Source organism: Ochotona curzoniae, unplaced genomic scaffold, assembly GCF_017591425.1.
Source record: "Ochotona curzoniae isolate NIBS_2020 unplaced genomic scaffold, NIBS_Ocur_1.0 contig_908, whole genome shotgun sequence".
In the NCBI taxonomy this organism is placed as follows: Eukaryota; Metazoa; Chordata; class Mammalia; order Lagomorpha; family Ochotonidae; genus Ochotona; species Ochotona curzoniae.
The window spans coordinates 35,645,169-35,658,883 of record NW_024466607.1 but is presented as its reverse complement, the minus strand read 5'-3'; positions in this window follow the sequence as shown (position 1 = coordinate 35,658,883).

The following is a 13,715-nucleotide window of genomic DNA, read 5'->3' as shown; positions in this document are numbered from 1 at the left end:
GGATGTAGGGTCCCAAGGCTTTGGGACATCCTCTGTTGAGTTTCTGGGCCACATGCAGGGAGCTGGATGGGAAGTGTAGCAGTCAGGACACAAACCAGCATCCATATGGGATGTTGGCACTTGGAAGTGGAGAATTAGCAGTCCAGCCAACGTGCTGGCCCTTGTTCCTGCTCTCTCCTTGTTTTTCCCTCTTTCTCTCCACCCAACGAGTGCTATTTATTGCATTCAAACACAAAACAGTAATGGACCATTATTTCTGCTCAAGAAAGTGGTAGGTGAGCTTTTGACACTATTCCGGTCTGCGTGTCTTCCCACCAGGTAATCTCTCTTTCCAATGAGCTCTTTTCTGATATGAATAGCAATTTGATAAAGTGAGGGTTCTGGGAAAGAGTAGCAAAGTTCGTTTGTATTTTACTGTTTTTGTGTGTGCTGGAAAGAGGAGGGTCGATGTGGAGAGCAAGAATAATTGATAGTGAGGGTGAATCACCAATTAAAGGTAAGACGTGTTTTTCTTCTTCAGACTCATTTCCCGTTGGTACATCAACAACTTCACAGGCCTGCAAGACAAACGCCACGTCCACTCCTTCACTCAAGGTAAGACCATCAAGGAAAAACAAAAAAGTGGCTGAGGCTTGACATGCAATCCTGCAGCTTTTCCTGTTTCAATCTGAAAAGTCTTTGACTTAAAAGAAAAAGTGCCATTTTGTGTCACCTTCTTTCCAAATGTTTCAGAATCTGGGGTACGGAGATTCCTTCTTCAGCTCTAATCTAGTCAGGAAGAAGAGAGATGAAAATATAAGGTTCTAAAAGAATTGTTGTAAAATTATGTGGATGGGTTTTTTTGTTTGTGTCGAGAGGGAAGTTCTACTTAGTCTCTCCTGCTTTGTGTTATTCAGAGGGAGAAGAGGAAGCACTGCAGGAAAATAGCAAGAGAGAGAGAAAGTCTGTTTTATTGCATACATTTTCTTTTTTTGATAATTTTTGCATATTTGATCAAAGGGTCAAGGGCTAGAGAAAAGTGGGTGAGATCATTGTTTCCACATTCCCTTTTTCCTTCCTAAATCTGGGGGAAGGAGAGAGATAAGAGGCAAAACTACATCTAGCCTCCCACCCATCCCAGGGTCCCCAGTTCGGGACATGCTCTGAGGGTCCTGTTCAAGTGGCTTTCATAGTTCAACAGTTTTATATTGGTGCCAATCTTGCATCTCCAATTTCAATAAAATCTCTCCAGGCTCCACTGGCTAACACAGTGTACTTTAGAGTCTCTCTTTGCCCAGGTATTCATTGCCAACTCGTTACTGGAGTTATGTTGTCCTGTTCTCCGACCTCTGTTATGGTACCATGTGTCCTCTGCAGGCTCCAGTGTACTGCTGTATTCTCCATGTGCATCTGGATATGCTGTCCACTGTTCCATTTAAGCCACTGAGGTGGCCCAGTTCTGACATACGCATTCCACAGCCAGACCACGGAACCTGCGATTTTCTCCATGGTTGGAGTTTTGAGTCCAGTGATTCAGTTGAGGAAGTTTCCCGAAAAGCTTCATCTGAGGTGATCCCAGATCTGATTCTTGGGTGTGCATGCCAAAACAGGGTCCCATACAGTTTGCCACCCCAATCAGCCTATGTGCACACTGTTAATTGCAGTTGCTATGTCAGTTGCTCCAGCCCTGTCTTCTACGCAAGCTAATGAGGATTGCAGTCCAGACCAATCCTGCCCACACAGCACACTTGGCCCCCATGCAAACCTGTGGGAGTTGTAGCCCAGTCGGACTGATCTGCAATAACCCCCACCAGATCCACCCCCTGTCCTGGTTCCTGTGCTTGCCAGTATGTACAGCAGACTGTTCCAGTCTGTCCCACATCCTATTCATCTCTCATACATGTCAATGGGCATTGTAGCCTAGTTCAGTCCGACCAGCCCCCCTATCCAGCCCACACATGTGCTGGCAGGTACCAATTTCTGTCTAGCCATGCCTATCCCAGTCCTCATTCTCATTCTCTCCAGTCGGAGTGGCAACCCAAGAGGGAGTTTTGCCCACTGTTTCCCTACTAGGTCCACTCCTACTCCCGAATCTTGCACTCTACATGTGGTATTGCAATTTAGCTCGACAGAATTTCTCCCCAGTGCCAGCATCTGCTAACTGATACTGCGGCAGAGCCCAACCAACCCTCACTCCCTCTGGCTTTTGCATGTACCAGTAGGTACAGTCCACCCAGTCTTGCTTGTCCCCAATCAGCTTAGATGATGGCCTACAGGCGTTATAATCCTGCCTGGCCTGGTCTGCCCCCAACCCCAGCTCTTGTGTTCACCAGTTGGAATAGTGTCGCATCAGGGGATCTCCCTGCAAACTCCCTATCTTGTGCACCCGCTCTTCCCCGGGTGTCAAGTATGCTGCTTGGGTGCTGCGGCCAGGCTGGTATGGCCCGCATCACCCTGGCATTTGCTGGTGGGTGCTGTAGCATAGCCCGGGTTCCAGCTCATGGTAGTGGGAACTACAGCCTAACCAGCCCAGACAGCTCCCAGTCCTGGTCTTAGTGTGAAATGGATGATAGTATTGGGGCCTGACCTTGCATGACGCACACACCGTTTTAGCTCTCAGATTTGCCAGTGGGTGATATCAACTGGCCTGTCTCTCTCCTGACCTGAGCCAAATGTAAGCCTGTGGGTACTGTTATATGGGCTGGTCTGGGCTGGTCTGTGCTGCTCCCTTTCTTGGTCCTTGTGTTCACCTGCAGGGACTGTGTCCCAACAGAGGAGTTTCCCACGCTCCTTCATCAGAACCTATCCCAATGCCAGATCTCACGCACATCAGTGAGTCCATGGGCCAGCCCTACTAAGCCCACCTCCTGCCCTTGCAGGAACAGTGGCCTTTCCTGACTGACTCTCACCCTTTCCCACTCCCGTTCTTATTGTTAAGTGCTACAGCCCAGCCAAACTTGGTTCATACCCAGACACAGATTACATGTGGGTCAGCAGGGATAGAGACCTAGCCCAGCCTGTTGTACACTCATCCTGGGTCTCACGGGCTCCAGTGGGTGCTGGAATCTAGCTCAGTCTTGCATGCCCTAGACTCAGTCCACAACTGTGCCTAGGAAGACAGTATCCATATCCAGACCAAACCGCATCCCTCACTCTGGTCCCCACACTCACCAGTGGGATCCACAACCTAGCCAGGGCAAGAAGTCATTTTTAAATGCTGCAATTGATAAAGAAAAGTTCTTCAGGCAGATGATAAATCTTGCAAAAGAGAAATCAATCTGAACATATGTGTATTTCAAAGCTCAACTTTCCACACTCCCAAGATTTGCAAAGTGGCCAAAGGGCAGAATCTGAAAACTGGGAACTCAATCCAGATGGATCCGGATGGCAGGAGCTCAACTTGAAGTAGTTGAGGACTGAATTGTCCTCACTGCTGGTTTCCAGGACCTACATCAGCAGCCAGGCTGGAGATGGAACCCAACTATTCTGACATAGAATCACAGCATCCTAACCACTGGGCCACATATCCTTTCTTTTGCTCTTCAAAAGATTCTTAAAATATATATGTGCATATTTCCCCCAAGGCATCTATCTTGCTAAAACTTTTTTCTGTGTGCAACTTTACTTACAGGAAAAAAACAAAACAAAACTACTTTCTGCTTTGTTTTCTGGACTTTCCGGCATCAATTCTTAGGAGAAACACAAACTTAAATAAGACTTCTGGATACTTTCCGAAATAACACAAAAGCGATTCATGCCCACCCTGCTTATGTTAGCACGCTCTGCTGTGTTACCACCACAATTGAAGTGCCATGTGGAATGGGTTCCATCAAATTACAATGATGTCCCTTAAAAAAGGAACTTCCTAAAGTTATACCACGTTTGACAATGAAAATAAGCCTCACAGCTATAATTTTGAGAAATGACTCATAAATCACACAGCTATAGAATATCATCATGAACTTCATGCAAAATAAGTTTTCCCATTAATATCCCTGAGTTCATTGATGGAAACGATCACCATTTTTTGTTGGAAGGGCAGGAAACAGAAGTTCCCTGTTTTGAGATAAAATATGCCAAGCTAGGATTTGCAAACTTCTTTCAGCTGTAATTTTCCCTCAGCACTCACACTTATTTATAATGCCATTTATTATGTACTAGAAGCTATCTAAATCATGCTTAAGATTCTCCAGTTCTTGCTCTAAAACAGAAAATGCATTCAGACTCCAGAGATTTTTTTTTTTTGAATAACATACCAGCCTAAGAAAATTCAGCAGCCAGAACCTCAGATATATTCTATAAATCCAATGTGTCAAGTATCACGATAGTTTGCTACTTCCATGTGCAAATAAATAATGTATTCACAGTTATTCCTTGCTGCAGTAACTACATCCTATATTTCTCCAGTTATTAAAAAAGCTAAAGGTACAAGCAGATACAGCAGTGGAAAGATCTGGAATTGTTTTTGAAGAGACCTCACAAGCCATAGTCTTATGATGAAAGCTGAATTGTATATGAACCTCTGAAACTTTGCAAAGTAGTAAGTGTAAATCCCCCACTGTGCTCTCTACCCAGCCAGAGTAAAATCCCCTTTGAAGAGATTACCAGAGATAGTTGCATGTGATCATAGCAGCAGAGATGACGTGTGACTCTTGCCTAGTTGAAAGTGGATTAGTAAAACTCAAAACATGGAAAATTGTTTTGTGCAAAGCTCGCCATGCTTTTGGAAACATAAATGAAATCACACCGTATGAACTTAAATCTGATTTCTATTAGTTCAATGTGCTGACAATTCCTTTTTAACAGCTGAAACAAGCAAACAAAGGACTGGGTGGCTTGCCAAAATTCACATTGGATAATCATTGTTACATATTTGAAAAAACAGTTGTTTAGAGTCTCTTTCACAAACATTGGATTCATCCACAGGGATGTCACTTCATGTGTTCTGAGAGAACGTCTTGTGAGACAGACACAAGACTGGGTAAGAAGCAAAAATAATCAGATTTTGTTCCCTATTTAGCCACTGGCTATGTCTCCAGGTGACCTTGGATAAAACACTCAGCCTGTCTTGTATCCTTATCTATAAACTACAGATCCTAAAACCCAACCATTTTGCAGGGGTATGTCTAAACGTATTGTGTGTTTGAGAGAGCATTAAAAGCAATGAAGTGTTCTTTACATGTCAGTTGCTACTGTTAGTCACGCTTTCCGTTGTTAGACTGATAGTTTTGGTTATTATCACATAAATGAATCAGCATTTCATTTCTCCATAAGCTCTCTTATCCTACTGTAAGAGGAGAAAGACTCAGAATGCCTTACATGAGGTATAGCAAGTACACCAACAGGGAGATTAGATTGTATTTCTTGTTTGTTTTTTTTAGATTTATTATTATTATTTTGGAGAGGCAGATTTACAGAAAGAAGGAGAGAGAGAAAGCAATATTTTCTACCCACTGGTTCAATCCCCACATGGTCACAATGACCAGAACTGAGCCGATCTGAAACCAGGAGCTTCTTTTGGGTTTCCCACACAGGAGCAGGGTCCCAAGGCTTTGGGCCATCCTTGACTGATTTTTCAGGTCACAAGCAGGGAGCTAGATGGGAAGTGGAGCAGGCGGGACACAAACTGGCACCCATGTGGGTTCCCGGGAAGCTCAAGGCAAGGATTTACCCACTGAGCCATCGTGCCAGCCCCTTAGATACTGTTTTATTCTTCCTTTTCCTCCAGCCAACTTCATCACCCTTCTCATCACATACTGGGTGTTACTCTGAGCCATCCTACTTTGTCTCTTATAACGATGAAAAATAAAATCTGATCCACAAGTTTAATATTGATCCATAAACTATTTTCACATCAAAAAATTGTCCTACATAAGCAGAAGAAAAGTCCTTGGAGGGGAATCTGTGTACCTGTCTTTTTCTTTTCTTTTCTTATTTTTTTTTAACTTTCCTATGGGTTTTTCTCCATTGTTACTCTTTATAAAAAAGCAAGAAACCTTTCAGCAGACTTTCAAAATCATTAAGCTTATATGTAAGAGTCATATTGCCTTTTCCTCACTGATTCTTTAGAATTTCTATTGTTCTTATTTTATTGATTTGAAAGAGGCAGAAAGAGATAGATAGATAGATAGATAGATAGATAGATAGATAGATAGATAGATAGAGAGTTTCCAATCTCTTCTTTATGGCCCAAAGGAAATCAATGGCCAGGGAATTAACATGGGAATACAGGAACTCAACTGATGTCTCCAACCTTGGTAGCAGGGACTTGAGTATTTATCACCTGTGCTTTCTTGGGGTGCACATCAGCAGGACACTGGGATAGGACACTCAAGCATTCCAACATGGGATTAGATGTCCTCCAACAGCATCTTAACCCCCGTGCCAGGTCTGCTTTTGCTTACTGGTTGCTGACAAGCACTTGGAGAGAGAAACGTCTCCCCTGCCCAAGAACTCAGAAGTCTACTGACCAACAGCATCAAAGTGGAATGTCCCCACCAGAAACAGCACCCCATCTTTTCCAGAATGAGCATCCTCAATTAAAAATAAACCATAAGATAAAACATATGGCAAAGTGTATTTTGGAGACAAGAATAGAAAAATTGGTATTTCCTTTAATCACCTGCAATCTTCTGCAATGATAAGATTTTTCATAGTTCGTACTTTATAGCAGTTAAAGTGGAAACTAATCAAATCAAAATGTTCAAAACGTAGGCGAGGTTTTATCTGTAAGAATGGCATAACACTTAAGCAGGAAAATAATACACACCATATTCATTCTTTTTATTCACCATCTCAATTAGTCACTTAATCCCAACATTCTTGAGTTCATAGTTCTGATGACAGAGCAAATATTTAGGGAGATGAAAGAGCATTTGGAAGCTGACTCCCGGGAGCCTGTTTCAAAGCCTTTTTATAACTGCATAGTCTGCCCTTGTAGTACAACAAACAAGCTGACTGTTTTTAGCAAACAGGAAGCATTGTATAATTATCATTAATATTATCAATACATTTACGACATAGTAGATGCAAAAACATAAGACTGTTATCAATGTCAAAATATTGAGGACAAATGGCATGTAACACTGCTAAATTATTATTGCTGTTTTATCACAGATAGAACTTTAGCAGAGGCAGTTTGTGTAGTCTTTGACTTAAAGCCAATCTAAAATTTCTGGAAAACTGCTGGAATCCTACTAAGTGACAACAATCTGAATAATGCAGTTTTTACAATGGATATTTGAACAAAACTCAGTAATCCAAATGTCTATTGAGTCATTGTGTTCAAACCAATGAGAAAGCAACACTCTCTCTCTGTCTCTCTCTCGTTGATAGATTTGCACATGGGAGGATGGGAACCTATGCTTAATACCCCACATCACCTCAAAAAGTAGCAGGTGGCAAAAAAAAGAAGCCAATTAATAAATACATGCTTAAAAGATGGATTCTTCATCTTTGTAGCTTGAAAGAACAAAATTAAAAGGCAAAAAAAAAAAAAAACCCCAGAGTAACCCATTGCTGCCATAATATGAAAAATTCTGATCTAAATGATTTCTGACAATTTAAAATTATGCTTACATATCTGAATTTAATCAACCTTTAGGCTAGCTCCAGACGGAGAGAATGAAATTGGTAAAATTGTAAAATATTTTCTTGTCTGCTCCCAAGCTCCCTGCTCATTACTTATGGGATCTCAGAACAATACTACTGAGGACAGAGGTTGTTGGCCAGAAATTCTAGAAGTTATTGGAGACAGATTACATCAGAGGCCCTGGGGTCAGATGTTCTGTTGATGAAACCTGACCTACAGAAAAAGACTATTAATCCCTAGAAACGAAACTTAAAGACAGAACCAAATTGTATCCATTTCAAATTTACTTTTTAAAAGATTTTTTTTTTTTTTTGGAAAGTCGGATATACAGAGAGGAAGAGAGACAGAGAGGAATATCTTCCATCTGATGAGTTACTCCCCAAGCGGCCACAATGGCCAGAGCTGAGCCAATCCAAAACCAGGAGCCAGGAACTTCTTTTGGGTCTCCCACACGGGTGCAGGGTCCCAAGGCTTTGGGCCGTCCTCGACTGCTTGCCCAGGCCACAAGCGGAAAGCTGGATGGGAAGTGGAGCTGCTGGGATTAGAACCGGCACCCATATGGGATCCCAGCGTGTTCAAGGCAAGGACTTTAGCTGCTAGGCCACTGCACTGGACCCTCATTTCAAATTTCTACAGCCATGCATAGTATGTGCTCTGAATGCTTTCTCTTCCAGGTTTCATTTCATCTTTTAGTATTCCTCCAATGCCATACAAATACAGCCTTCTTGCTAACTACACACCTTCACTCTTGCTACTCACTGAAGTCTGAAGTCAGCTTCACTAAACACAAACAGTTAGCTTTAATTACCTGGGAAATGAGATAAAAAAAAAAGAGTATAAGCAAAAAAAAAAAAAAAAAAAGGATATCTGAAGCTGTTTGGTCTTAACAGAAAAGGATTTTGCGTTACCAGAAATAACTATTCAGTCTCCACACTCTATAACTACAGTGGCAGCTTTTTTGAACTCTGTTTATTAACAGGCTGTTTCTAGCACTTCCTTGTATAACGTAACAACTCCTTGAGTCCTTAGGATCCCTCTGTGAGGCAAATGTCATTGCTATTCCATTTACAAAGGCATTAAGCACAAACGTGCAACTTGTCCGTGGTCACAAAGCTACACCCAAGGTTCCTCTCTCCTTCCAGACCACTAAGACATGTTTACGCAGAGGATGTCCTGGGGACTGGAATGGGACCCACACCACCTCCCCATGCTAATCCCTTATTGTACACACTTAAAGATCTCCATTGCACATATTGCAATATCTCCTTTTGGTTTAAAATTGCTTCCAAAATATGAAAACTAAACCTTGGAAGCCAGCCTACCACATAGTGAATGCTATCAAGTTTATTAAAGCTGATATCCGAAACAACATTCATACACAAAGATTTTTGTTTATGTTTTTCTTTCCTCTTTAACACCTACGCCACTGAGTACACATCATTGTTATTGCAAAATTATAGCCCACATCTATTTATGAAATCATTCTCTATGTGACAAGAAAGTGATGCATTCTTCAGAAAGGTCCCTTCTCACAGTATCATACAAGGAATTGTCACAGGGAATGAACACACACCCAACAACCTATCCCAAATACAAAGACCCAATGAAGTTTTGAGCAGCATCTAATACCGTTGGTTCAATTCCAGTGGTACAGTTGGGCCTCTGTTTATGTAGGTCCAGCCCCCACAGTGCTGTCTATCTCAGATCAAAGATATTTTTTAAAACTGCACCCGATACTGGATGAATACAAACTAGTTTTTCATGTTGTTGCTTCCTGTACAATATAAAACAACATTCAGAACATTTATATGATATTAGGTATCATAGGTAACATAGCGCTGATAAAGTACATTGGAGGATGTGCATAAACTATATCCAAACACAATGCATTTTGTATGAGGGTCCAACAGCCGTTCCCTAAAGGACACTGCAGGAGGACTCTGAATATCTTTTAAATTCACATACAACAGTATTTTTTCACTCTGTGTAAAGAAATAGGTCCAAATAAAAGATCCATTGCTCTGAAAGATACTCAACAATAAGATGAGAAATAAGTTGGAAAGTTGGAAACACCTGTTAAATTTAAACAAAAGCAACACAGTTGCGACTGGTTCTTTCATTCTCCGAAAGCAGAACAGCAGAGGTCTTAGCTGTAGACAGCCATAATGTAGGCGTTGTGTCATCGGCTTTTTGCATGGTTAGGTGGTAGGTGTGGTCATTGTTCTTCCATACATGTGTGTGCAGTGTGCAGAAAATGTTTTTTCCTTTTTCACTCAGCATTTATCGAGTGCCTACTGTGGTTCCAGTACTCATCTAGAAGTTAGCGATACAACAATGAGCATGACCTCACCAGGAGGCAATGAGTAGTAATTTAAAAAGGAAAATTAATCTCTGAAAATAGAAACTGAAGTGAGACACCTGATGCTGTGCTTGCTTGAATCATGTCTCCCCCACAACGCATGCCCACACACGACCAGTGCTATGACACTCTTAGAGATTAGGGTCTTCGCATCCAATGAGACTGTATTCGATCATTTTAGTCATACAGAATTGGAGTGAGTTCCAAGCCCTTCATGACTCATGGCTCCATAATAAAAGGAAAGTTTGGGGGGCTAATGTTGGGTAGTGAGCTACGCTGTCACTTTGGATGCTACCATACCATGTCAGAGTGCATTTTGAATAGTCAGTTTGAGTATTAGCTGTTATACTTCCAATCCAACTTCCTGTTACTGCGTATAGGAAGCAGCAGATGATGGCTTAAGCATTTGGGCCCCAGCCACCATGTGAAATCCCAGATGGAGTTGCTGGATCCTGGATTCATCCTGACCAAACCTTAGCTCTTACAGCTATTTGAATGGTAACAGTGAATAGGAGCTCTCTCTCTCAGTCTCTCTCTCTCTGACTTTCACATATACACATATGTATAAATGTGTATTTATACACATATACACACATATAATATAAATATAATTAATACGTATACATAAACTCAAAAAAAAGGTTTGAACACAAAGATGTGTAGACATCTTTGGAGAAGAACATCAAGAGAAAACAAAGGCTGAGTTTTGACTGACATGTACACCACCAATGAATGTCAAGTATCGTTAGCAACAATCAACACCAGAAGCCAGGCTTCAGATTGCACATACCTTTGGCAAAATTTTGAATTTCAGACCACTACTCTCAAAACGTCTGAGGTCTAGGCCCCTTGGTAAGTGGCACAGTATCTTGTTGTGATTAGTTAGGAAACTAACCCAGATGAATAGAACAGAAGCCAACACAGCAAGGGCTTTCAGCAGAGAATGCTTGGAAATGAGTGGCATTTTTTCCCATCTTACTTGAAAGGCTAAGGGACAGAGGAAGAGAAACAAAGAGACAGAAACATACCATCCACTGATTCATTGCCCAAATATCTGTAATAGCCAAGACTGGATCAAGCTGAAGCCAGGAGCCTGAAACACAATCTGGGCTCCTGGCAGAAAACAGAGTACCTCAGCCATCACGCTGGCCCCTGGAGTGAGCATCAACAGCAGGCAGAGTAAAATCGCCAGAGTCTCTGGGATTTGAACCAGGCACACTGATACGGAATAATGGCATTCCAAGAAGCAAGTTAACTACTGCGTCACACACTTGCCACCGTGTGGAGTGATTTTTAGGGATACTTCAAATATGAATCAGCACTGTCTAGGCAAAGGGAGTAACTGAAACAGATTTGGAGTCAAAACAAGCAAACAACATTGAGAAACCTTACCAGGAGAGCAGTAAGGGCTGTGCAAGGTGGTCAGATGGAGAAACTCACTTGGCAGGAAGAAGAAAATGGCATGGATGGGGGCACAGGACACGAGCTATTTCCCAACCTCCAAGAACATCCCTCCCTGTGAGCAGCAAAACCAGTTTGCTAATAGATAGAACTCATGGTATGCAAAAGTACTCAGCCTCAAGAGCCTATCAGCAACGGGCAGAAGTCAGACAGGGCTAGTCAGTGATTTCCTTCTCTGGAATTGTGGAAAGTTTTGCTGACAAAGTGCCATTGATTTTAAGTATGCAAGTAAAAATTAAGTCTTGTCTCCTAGGTCAGATCCCCTAAAAGCAAGGCCTGGGATGGGGATTATCACTCAAGAAATTTATCACCAGAGCACTCCATCCAGAGAAAAAGAAAAGCTAATTCAGGATGTGTTTTCAGGTGATGTCTAGACTCGGTGTGGTCCCAAAGGAAGGAGGGAGTGCAAACTACCCAGCATGATCTGGCTAGTCTTGAGGCAACAGAGATGGGCTTTAGGATCCCCAGGGTCAGCTAGTCATTGGTTCTAAGCCAACTAGGGCAGCTACCCTCCCAGGCACCTTGCCTTTGTCCAGAAGCAGCTGCTGTTGCCCAGGAGAGCTTCTATGCCTGTGACTGGGAATGGATGCCTTGCCAAAGGGGTCAGAAGGCGTTGGAGTCATCTCAGAAGGAAAGAACAGCAAGGGTTAGGATTCTCTTCGTCACAGACAGTTGACTGCATGAGGAGTGAGAAAGAGCTGGCCTGAGCCAGATGGGGCCCCTGTGGGCAGCCTCCATCAATGTTCCTGGTGTCTGTAGTGTGGCTGCTCTACTGCAAGTTGATGATAAGTCCACAGCTTCCCTCTTCTTGTAAAGACTCCAAATGTGGTGAGCAAGTTACAGGGGTTTTCATTTCCAAGTTGAGCGTACATAACAGTTAAGATAAAATGGTGGTCATTTCCAGATCAAATGCACACACTGAGACAGGGAAACGAAGATAACCCAATTCTGCTCCTGTATTTGATCTCTGTCCAAATAGACTAGTTTAGTCATTTCTTCCTGAGGGACTATTATAATTGCCCCAATTTCCCTTCAAATTCTTGAATTTCAGAAGAATATAGTTCTAAATAAAACTGTTACCATTCAAAACAAATAGATGTTCTTGGCATCTGTAGTGTGGTTTCTCCACACTATATATTATATAGGCATATATTCTATGTGTTATATATATATATACTTCTATACAAAAATGCATACAATTCTATACATATATATGCATATTTCAAGGAAGATTGGCATAGTTTTTCAGAAGGCTGTATGTATCTCTACGAGTATATTATTAAAGTACTTATTTGTACAGTTTAAAATGTTATACCTATATTGTTTTGAAAAATTATTTTAACATATATACTTGAGTGCGTATATCTATCTCGATATCAATATATATATAGATAAATAGATATAGATATATAAGCATGCAAGACAGAGCTTTTACAATACTAGTAAACTTGGCATCCAGGAAAACGCATTTACTAAGGGACAGTGATGATAGGAAGGTAGGACTAGTTCACTCCTTAAAGATAATGACAGAAATATTCTCCGTGCAGGCCTGACACCTGGCTGTGCCTTACACCCAAGGAGACCTCTGGTGTCAGATCAATTGGAAACTGTAAGGAAATCAAAATTGGGAGATTTGTTACTTAAAGTCACATTAACTCTTATTGCCTTCAGTGACTGCAGGGCATTCTAACTACTTCAGCTCATGGATTTTTCCCTCCATTTAATTGGAAAACTTCCAGCAAAATTGCCAACTAACATTATTTTGGTATTAACACACACACTGATCATTGCGTTAAAGTATTAGCAGTTTGCACTTTCTAATAAGGAACGTGCCTATGTTTTAAACATTTATTTCAAAGAGAGCCGGAGAGAGTTTTCATGTACTGGTTCAGTGCCCTTCTGCCCCCAAATAAAGCTGGCATCTGGGAACTCGATCCTGGTTTCACACACGGGTGCCAGCCTTGCTCACTGGCACATTAGCAGGAAACTGGCGCAATAGGACAGAGGCAGGTCTTGAACCGAATCGCTCTGATGTGTGATGTATGCACCAAGACTGGCCTGCTACCAGCCAGGCCGAATGCCTGTCCCCATCTCTTTTTCAAACATGCAGTTGTAAACTATTACAGTTAAAAGCTTCCCAAATTAATTCATTTTAGCATGTTTTCAAAGGAAAGAAATGTGGCTCATTGTAATCTTAACTTGTTTTTCTTGCTAATTCATCTTGTTTTATTACCATTGTGTCTTTTTGTGCTCTGTGCACACATTTTGAAATTACTTATGGACTACGCTGAGACTGTAAAATGTGTGCTTTAGCCATAAAAATTA